At 42.0% G+C, this 8,288-nt stretch overlaps 1 non-coding gene across 1 annotated transcript; it reads left to right on the forward strand.

Moving 5' to 3' along the window:
- Positions 1-655: 655 nt before the first annotated feature.
- Positions 656-739, forward strand: Trnal-cag (transfer RNA leucine (anticodon CAG)). Its single transcript has one exon. It is a non-coding gene; the product is annotated as a tRNA-Leu (tRNA).
- The last annotated feature ends 7,549 nt before the right edge of the window (positions 740-8,288 follow it).

An 8,288-nucleotide genomic window follows, 5' to 3' on the forward strand; every position in this document is an offset into this window, starting at 1 on the left:
ACACACTAGTTGTCAAGATCATCAAGGACCAGAGTATGTTTTTTTCTACGTCAGCACAAAAAAAAAGAGGGTTTTATCCGGGCCATAAAAATTTCAACCTTAAGGAAATTTTTTTGCAGCATTCGTAAAGTATAATACATTAATGGATGTACGGTGTTGCAGCGTATTATTATTTTTTTTGCTAAAGTTGAAATTACTATGTTTAACAAAACAAAACGTGGTTGTATAAAGGATATTGCAAATTTTTTTTAATAGCTTGTAAATAATTAGCAAGGAAAATTTGTAAAAAAAAAAAATATATATATATATATATATTACAAGTGATAATTGTTAAACCAAGATGTTAAGAACACACCAGCAAGGAATCCGCGTTAAACTTCATTAAAACAAATTTGAAGAAAAAAAAAATGGGAGTGGGTAGGTTCTCATTTTGACTTAAATCATTAACATGGCTAAGATAACACACACCAAGTTTCTTAACTTCTTACGTCCATGCGCATAACACATTTACATAACAGATGTTTCACTTTGTAATTCCTGCCATGTGGGTCACGTAAAAAAGTTGCTCTCGCTGTTACCTAGACAGTTCTTCACCGCAGACGCACACGTTAGTTATCTGTGCTAATGTAGAATGCTTGCCAACTCATTCAAGCAAGTCAGGATGGCCGAGCGGTCTAAGGCGCTGCGTTCAGGTCGCAGTCCACATCTGTGGGCGTGGGTTCGAATCCCACTTCTGACATGAACTTTTTATTAAAACGAAAATTTATTTATGCCTACCAATGAACATATAAAGTGAGGTTTAAACAATAACTCAAGAGTATTTGATGACTTGGCATGTGTCGAACCACAATCCTGCTTTACTGTGAGGTCTCACAGCCATTTTGATTTTATTTTTTTAATTTATCGTCATTACTATTATTTAAGGGCTATTTCTTTAAATTTTACACCATACCTCTTTTGAATAGCGTGCGCTTAATTCCGTTAGTCCACAGCAATCACGCGAAAACAGCCCTACCGCTCATGCTTTCACGAGTCCAGTCCCACGTTTCAGCCACAGCTTTAAATATGTACCTATGTATGAATATTGTTGGGGGAGGGGGAGGGGGAGGGGGAGGGGGAGGGGGAGGGGGAGGGGGAGGGGGAGGGGGAGGGGGAGGGGGAGGGGGAGGGGGAGGGGGAGGGGGAGGGGGGAGGGGTTAGGGGAAGGGGGAGAATAACGGTTGGCATGGTAGCGTAGGGAACGGAAGCCCCTGTTGCCATGACAAGGCCGCTAGCACACGTAATTGCTTTTTTTTTTTCACCCGTGAAAGATATATTAAAAAAATAATGCTCATGGGTGCATGAAACTTAACAGACAGTTTGCAGTTCTACGTCAGATCAATTACGGCGCTGCCAGCAACGAAGAGGTTTCAGAATAACGTGTGTGATGTGCAGTTGACGTATCCAAAGCCTCAAGGCAATTGCTCGGTGTCGCCACAGAAGGGCAAATGGAACAAACATGGCGCCAAACAGCAACGCTCTTACGTCGCTCTCTTTTCCGTAACGCTCTGAGCGTTACACTCTTCATATTCGTTATGCTCTGAAAACCTTTTAGATGTGTCACTGCAGAACTCTCGTAGCGCATACCAGCTAATCTGAAAACTTAAAAATTTATGGCTAAGTGTTTTAATGAAGTCTCAGTCTTAAATATGTGACTTCGCGCTTGACCTTGCTCGAGTAAGACAAGGGTGTGTTTAAGGCTCGGCTCCACCCGCAATTTTTTTTATTTTTAGTTTTTGGTTATTTGCATAACTTTTTTTTACGATGCAACTATGCTAAAGTAGTTCAATTTTATGCATTGTCAGTCTGTAGAAACTTAAAAAAAAAAACTTATAAAGGAGAATTAATTTTTTGATGGGGCGATTACGGAAAATGTTTGTTGGGATGGGAAGGGGGGTGGAGGGTGGATGGTCGGAAGTATGGAGACTCAAAAATTTTGAAAAGCCGGGGGGGGGGGGGGGGGGGGGGAAGATTTCCCCCATCGCCTCTCCCAAAAGTCCGATACTGATTGCATGCAGTGTATAATATGACGACAGACTTTGCAATAAAGCACTATATGATATGCTTGTGTAGTAAAGCATTCGTAAAAAATGTACTTCAACGAGCAAGAACGTAGTTAGGGAGGGGCAATAGCCCCCCTCTAAACCTTTATTTTTTTCAATAATAATGAAACTCGTTAACGAGATTAAAATTGCTGATATAGGGTTCAATTTATAGCATATGAATATGAAAAAAATTAGAGAGTAACATTCTATTTAAAAATGCATTGACAATCTATTTGTCTGTTTTTAAGGTTTTGAAGGGGAAAAAAAGCACTTTAAGTTTCTCAGATAGCTTCAAGGAGTATTTTAAAGCAACATAATTAAAAAAAAAAAACGGATGTGGATCCCCTGCTTATCTGGGGGATATTTCATTCAACCCCTTCTATTGTAGGGTCAGAATGGGGTCAATCGCTGGTGGGGTGAATCGAATTGTTGTGGTGTGACCAGCCGCACTACATCCGTAGCCAGCTTAGAGACTCCTGGTGTTGCGAACGAGCGGCATCCCTGATGGATAGGCAACCAGCGTACGTGTCACCGGTCGAACGCCCACGAGTTATGCAACCAGTCGCACCAATATCTGCAATACAGATCTTTTTTGAATAAGACGTTCTGATTGGTTAATGACGCATTGCGGCATAACCGTCCGCGGGCCAGCTGTATAAACAGGGTCGCGATAGCAGAAGACGACACAGGTTACCGACTCAAGAGTCACTGCAAAAAGAAGTGAGACAAGACCGGACTTAAACAAAGCGCGGTTTACACGGAAGCGGAAGACGCATTCGGGAGATTTAATCAGACGTTAGCACGGATCAGTAAGTCGCCGAGGAACGAGAGACGTTAAGAAGATTACGTAGTGACGTAAGACGTAACGCCAGAGCAGAGTGACCGTCAGCGGGCTGCTCAGTATCGCTGTCTGACGGGGAAGAAACCGGCACAAGACTGGGCGGCGCTAGAAAACGCCCGGTGACGTCAGAACGTGTAAAGAGGTGCCACAAGCATAACTGAACGAACGAACATTTACAATTTTATTCATTTAGATAAAAGATAAAGTAGTTAAGATGGAACACTGAGTGTCTGTGTTATGTTTAATAAACAAAGTTCTACAGTATGCCTAACAGCAAAACTTTGTCGTTGTATCAAAATTATTTCATTGAAATAGACCTTTATTTTCCACATATATTTTTGACATGCCATTTATTACCCACAGTTAGATCAATAAACTAAATTCACGACAACTAAAAAAATTCGCGGTGGTTGTAGAACTTCATTTCATTAAACATAATCCAGATGCTCAGTGTCCCATCTTAAAAAAATTTTATTTACATAAAAATATATATTCAGCTCCGACTTCAAAGGTATATACCAGCCTTGGGAAGAACTTTAGACCGTAGGTCTTATAGATTTTTCCAACCTGTTTTGTCGTGAGAATAACCTTCAGTCGAAGTTTGTCGGTGATTCCAGACTCACCCTGTACAGCGTGTAAACCGATAAAGAGCTTCCGGAATAGAGCCGTGGAACCACGGAATAGCGTTACCTGGAGGAGGTTGGATGACGGCACATACCCTAGCTGCTGTTTGAGATGGAATCCCTGGTGTGAAGGGGAGGGTCGGTCTAGGGGAGGCATAAAAGGGAGTAGTTAAGGGGAACGCACTACCAGTATCATTACCAGGGATGAAGTTCCAACCGGTAAAGCCGATCTCGCCGCCGAAATTTTCACGATGCAGCACACGTTGCGCGATGTGCGCTCACAAAGGCTGCCAGCTTCGCCCCCTGCCGCCTCCGATCCTTCCAGGGTTATAAACGCAATTACGGCCAAAGCCGCACTAGTTACAAGCGGAGGTCGGGCGCGAGGTATTCCCCGCCCCGCGCGGCCCGCGCCGATCAGAGTGGGCGTCGACAACGCGCCGGGCCTCGCCATTGGTCCGGGAGGGTTCGCGGCACCCCCCCTCCCCCTGTGAGCGGGTGGACACATCAGGAACCCGACGTCGATACTCCGCACGATACATTGTTCAAACAAGCGACATGCAGAGCTTCAGAAGCGATGACGTGATTTGTAAAATACTCAATATATATCTCAGTGGGTTCTTTACGAAAAAAACACTTAAGAATACGCAGAGTGCAGGATGAAATAGTGCCGTTTCCATACTTAGTTCTTAAAATTTATTTTCAAGGAGAGTGAAAATGACTAAAACTCTTGTTTTCAGAATTATTTAGGCATTAAAACGCACGATACGAGTTCTTTAGGGGCCTTGCATAACGTCTTTATCTTCTTTTCTCCGCCATATTACGTTACAGTTACCGCTCACAAGCCTTATTCTGGGATCACACAGTAGCGCGACAGCGCGACGCGAAGATGGCGATGCAACGACAAAATATCGCATTATTGTGAACATGCGGATTTTACCCGCGAGACAACCAAAAATAACGATAGTATACAACAATTTTCGTGCTGTTACATAAGCACCAAGCATATAGAAGAGCCATCAGTGCTTACAGGATATTTTTTTTTGAGGGGTTGAATCATTTAATTCAAATTTAACACTCAGTTGTAAAAAAAATCACTGTGCGTTAACACAGATAACATTTTTAAAAATGGAACAATAATAGAACTCCCAATGCACCAGTTTAACCTCTTTCGAAGACAAAACTCTGACACAAAATTTCGCAGTGCGATGGATCAAGAAAAATTTTCATTCCGTCGCGTTCGTCATTTTGTTCGCGCTGAGGTCATAGATATGTCGAAAGCGATTGGTTAGACATGTTTCTGCGTCGCCGCCGAGCGCCGTTGCGTTTTTTGCGATTCCAGCTCTATCGAGCACGCTCGCGAGGTTCCGGCGCACCCGTTACTCAGTACCGAATACATACGGTTTGCTACAGCTCTAGATAACAACACCGACGCGACGTCTGTTTTCGCGCGGAATCCGGCTGTGCTTCTGCGTTTGCTCTTTGCGAAGTTTTGTTACGCTCGGTATTGTGCTTTACGTAGTCATGTCGACGGATTAAGTTCATTGAAAAAGTACTAAAATATCCATGTATATGGAATAACATAGGAGGCTGGATATGCAGGGGAAATGCCTGGTATTTAATTTCAAATGAACGCTATCGAAACGAGTTGTATTAATTCTGAAATAATTCATAAATTTAGCTGCGTCCTCGCACTCAAATGCTTCCATCAAATTATGAAATTCTTCAAATTATTATTTTTTTGTTATAACCGTGCACCCATATCTTTTTTACGTTTAGAAACTGAGAGCCAGCAGAAAATCGTAATCATCGGAATGATCACTGGAACTCCACGGCATGCGTCTCTCAGACATCGCGAACTAGACTTGGCTCAGCGAACACATAGAATACATAGCGAACATAGCCTAGCTTTCTGTGTGGCCCCACCTTAAAAGCGCGACTGTGTTCTTTGTCGCTTCCCAACTCAAAGAGAGTGGCTTCCTGCACCCGCGAGGGAAGCGAGCAAGAGAATAAAAGGGAGCGGAGGAACCAAAGAGCTGTGTGGTTCCAAAGAGTAAGATGAGTATCGAGACCGGAGTGGTGCATGGCTCCGAAGACGCGGGAAGCTTTATTCCTTTGACTTGGACCGACGACGGCGCGTGTATCGGCTTTGCCATCGCACAAAGTCGCGTCGGCGCGGACAGGATTTTACGGCGAATAGCGCCGAAAACCGAAATAAAATAACGACACGCGTGTCAACACAAAACACTGTGTGACAAGTTAGTCTTGAAATATAAAGCAGAATTTAAATGAAACTTAATTCAGGTCACTGAAATATTATTCTTTACAACACTGTAAAATCAATGTTTTATAATTTTAGTTAGAAGTTCAATAGCAAAAAAAGGCTCGATCCAAGTGGAATTTTAAAACTATTTCTTGGCAACTGGTTTCAGAGGGAATCTTTTGTAAAAATACAGAAAATTTTCTTTTTTTCTGGGAAGAGCACTTATAAAAGAGCTATACATATAGTAATCCCAAGCCTAAAAAAATGTTTAATTAGGGTTATTAATATAGACACTAACACTAACATTTAACCAACGCTGCAGCGTAACCCCTGTCTCAGATACGGCTGATATCAACGTACAGAGAAAGGAACCAATATAAAAGGAAACTGTATGTATACTTGCAATACTAATTAATTAGGCGAGCAACGCACTCGGGTGGATGATGTTCCAATAAACGAACTAAAAGTTGTTAAAGCAGGTTTATCAACGAGATTATGCCTTAAAAGCGATTTTTCTTCCCCGCCTCCCCCCCCCCTTCATCCAAGTACCTGTCAGCGGCGAGTGCAAACTTCTCAACATTATAAAAGATGGAACGCTAAGCGTACTCCTGCTTGGCTTTTACGGCTCGCACGCTTCTTAGCTGCTTTCTATTTGCATTCCGATCTTCAAAGTCGTTGCACACAACTTATACAGTTATAGAAAGCTTGAAGATGTATTCCAATTTAAATAGAGTAGAGGTTTTTGTTTCCAAAATATTTATTTAATTATGGTTTTAAGAAATGTCTAAAACGAGGTTAGTAGAGACGGGCAGGATGGCCAAGTCGAGACTCGAACCCGGGATTCTAGAATGAGAGAGCATTCCTATTAATAAGGCTCGGTTTTCATAAAAGATAGTTAGTGTAAATTAAAAAAAAAACATTAACAAGATATTTTGCACAAGAAGAATGCATAGTTCGGCCTGACCCGACATTAATATTTAAGCATGCCAGCTTACGAACACAGTAACAGATGGAATTAACCCGCAGTGCGCACGAAACTCTATGGAAGGTTCATCTATTGGGAACATAAATGTTGATTCACCGCATGCACCAGGGGACATTTCGCTTCGTTATCGCCGAGATGTGTCAAAACTACAATCCTGCAATTCCTCGCCGATAACTCCTCTCCCTCCCTCCCCTCTCCTCGCTCTCGCTCTCTCTCTCTCTCTTTCTTTCTCTCTCTCTCTAAATACCACGCAAACCCGCAACATTATAACCTAAGTCCTTCGTGCCACTGCCGGTTGCGAAACTGTCTTTTTCCAAGTTGCATTCATGGGACATCTCGATATATACAGAACTTAACAGAGAGTTGTAAATTAACATATATATATATGTATAATTTATCGTTTTAATAGCTTAATGTCTTCCCGTTTCGAAACCAAAAATGTTTTATTGGTTTTCGTCACTGTGACATCACAGGGGAAAAAAAAAATCTCGTCGAGAATTAATGATGATCGATCAGTAACGATTCATTTTGAATCGTAACGTTAAAACCCGTAACAAGCCCTACCCAGGGATTTCCACCACCGCAGTTAAAAGGGCCGACGCTATGTCCTTTCGGACAAATGGCGCAGTCATTTATATGTTAATGACGAGGCCTTTTCAGCGCGCGTGGAAAGACTGGGGAGGATGGTGATGGCCGTGCGCGCAATTGCTGCACGCCGCTTCGCTTCCACCAGCACGAGCTTCTATTGTGGCGAGAAGAGTTTCAAAAAGCTTGGGTGGGCGGGGACAAAGGGGGGGGGGGGACCTTTTTCCGTGAATTCATGGTTTCTGGAATCAACTTTTTTTTTTTTTTTTTTACTTATACGCCCGTGAGTACCAAGTAAAACATGTGGGGCGCATTTCTTTCAAGTTGATTCACTAAAGTGGATTAAGGCCCCACCGTCTCGGATTTTTCCTTTATTTTTCCTATGATTCCAATTTTGAACTTTTTTCATCCCGATTTTTTGGCACGGCAAGGCATAAATCGTATCACCCAGACCTTGCATACCTTGTTGCAAAGGCTCCAGTCTGTAAGCGTCGCGAGGAAATAAATTATCATTTCACGCGAGCGACTACAACTACCACGATAATCACACTAGTAAACAAATGTTGAATTAAACAGGTAGACAAAGCTAAGTCCTAAGCCATGTCAAAATAAAAATAAAAAAATATTGCACGGAAGCTTTATTGCAAGCGGTTTCAATTTATTTGAAATTGAAAGATGGCGGGGCCTAATACCCCTTAATGAACAACAGGATTATCCGTGGGAAAATTAATTATTTATAGGCTATATCAGCGATTGCCAACTTCACTTTTGTTGAGGGCCAAATATAATTTTTGAAACTTATGCGAGTGCATTTTTACAATTTTTTGTTTCTGATATGTTCTGCACATTGAATCTGAATTGTAACTAAAAATAAGTAGTCTTTTAAAAACAGTGTTGACAAAGTAAACCT

Source organism: Bacillus rossius, chromosome 12, assembly GCF_032445375.1.
Source record: "Bacillus rossius redtenbacheri isolate Brsri chromosome 12, Brsri_v3, whole genome shotgun sequence".
Classification (NCBI taxonomy): Eukaryota; Metazoa; Arthropoda; class Insecta; order Phasmatodea; family Bacillidae; genus Bacillus; species Bacillus rossius.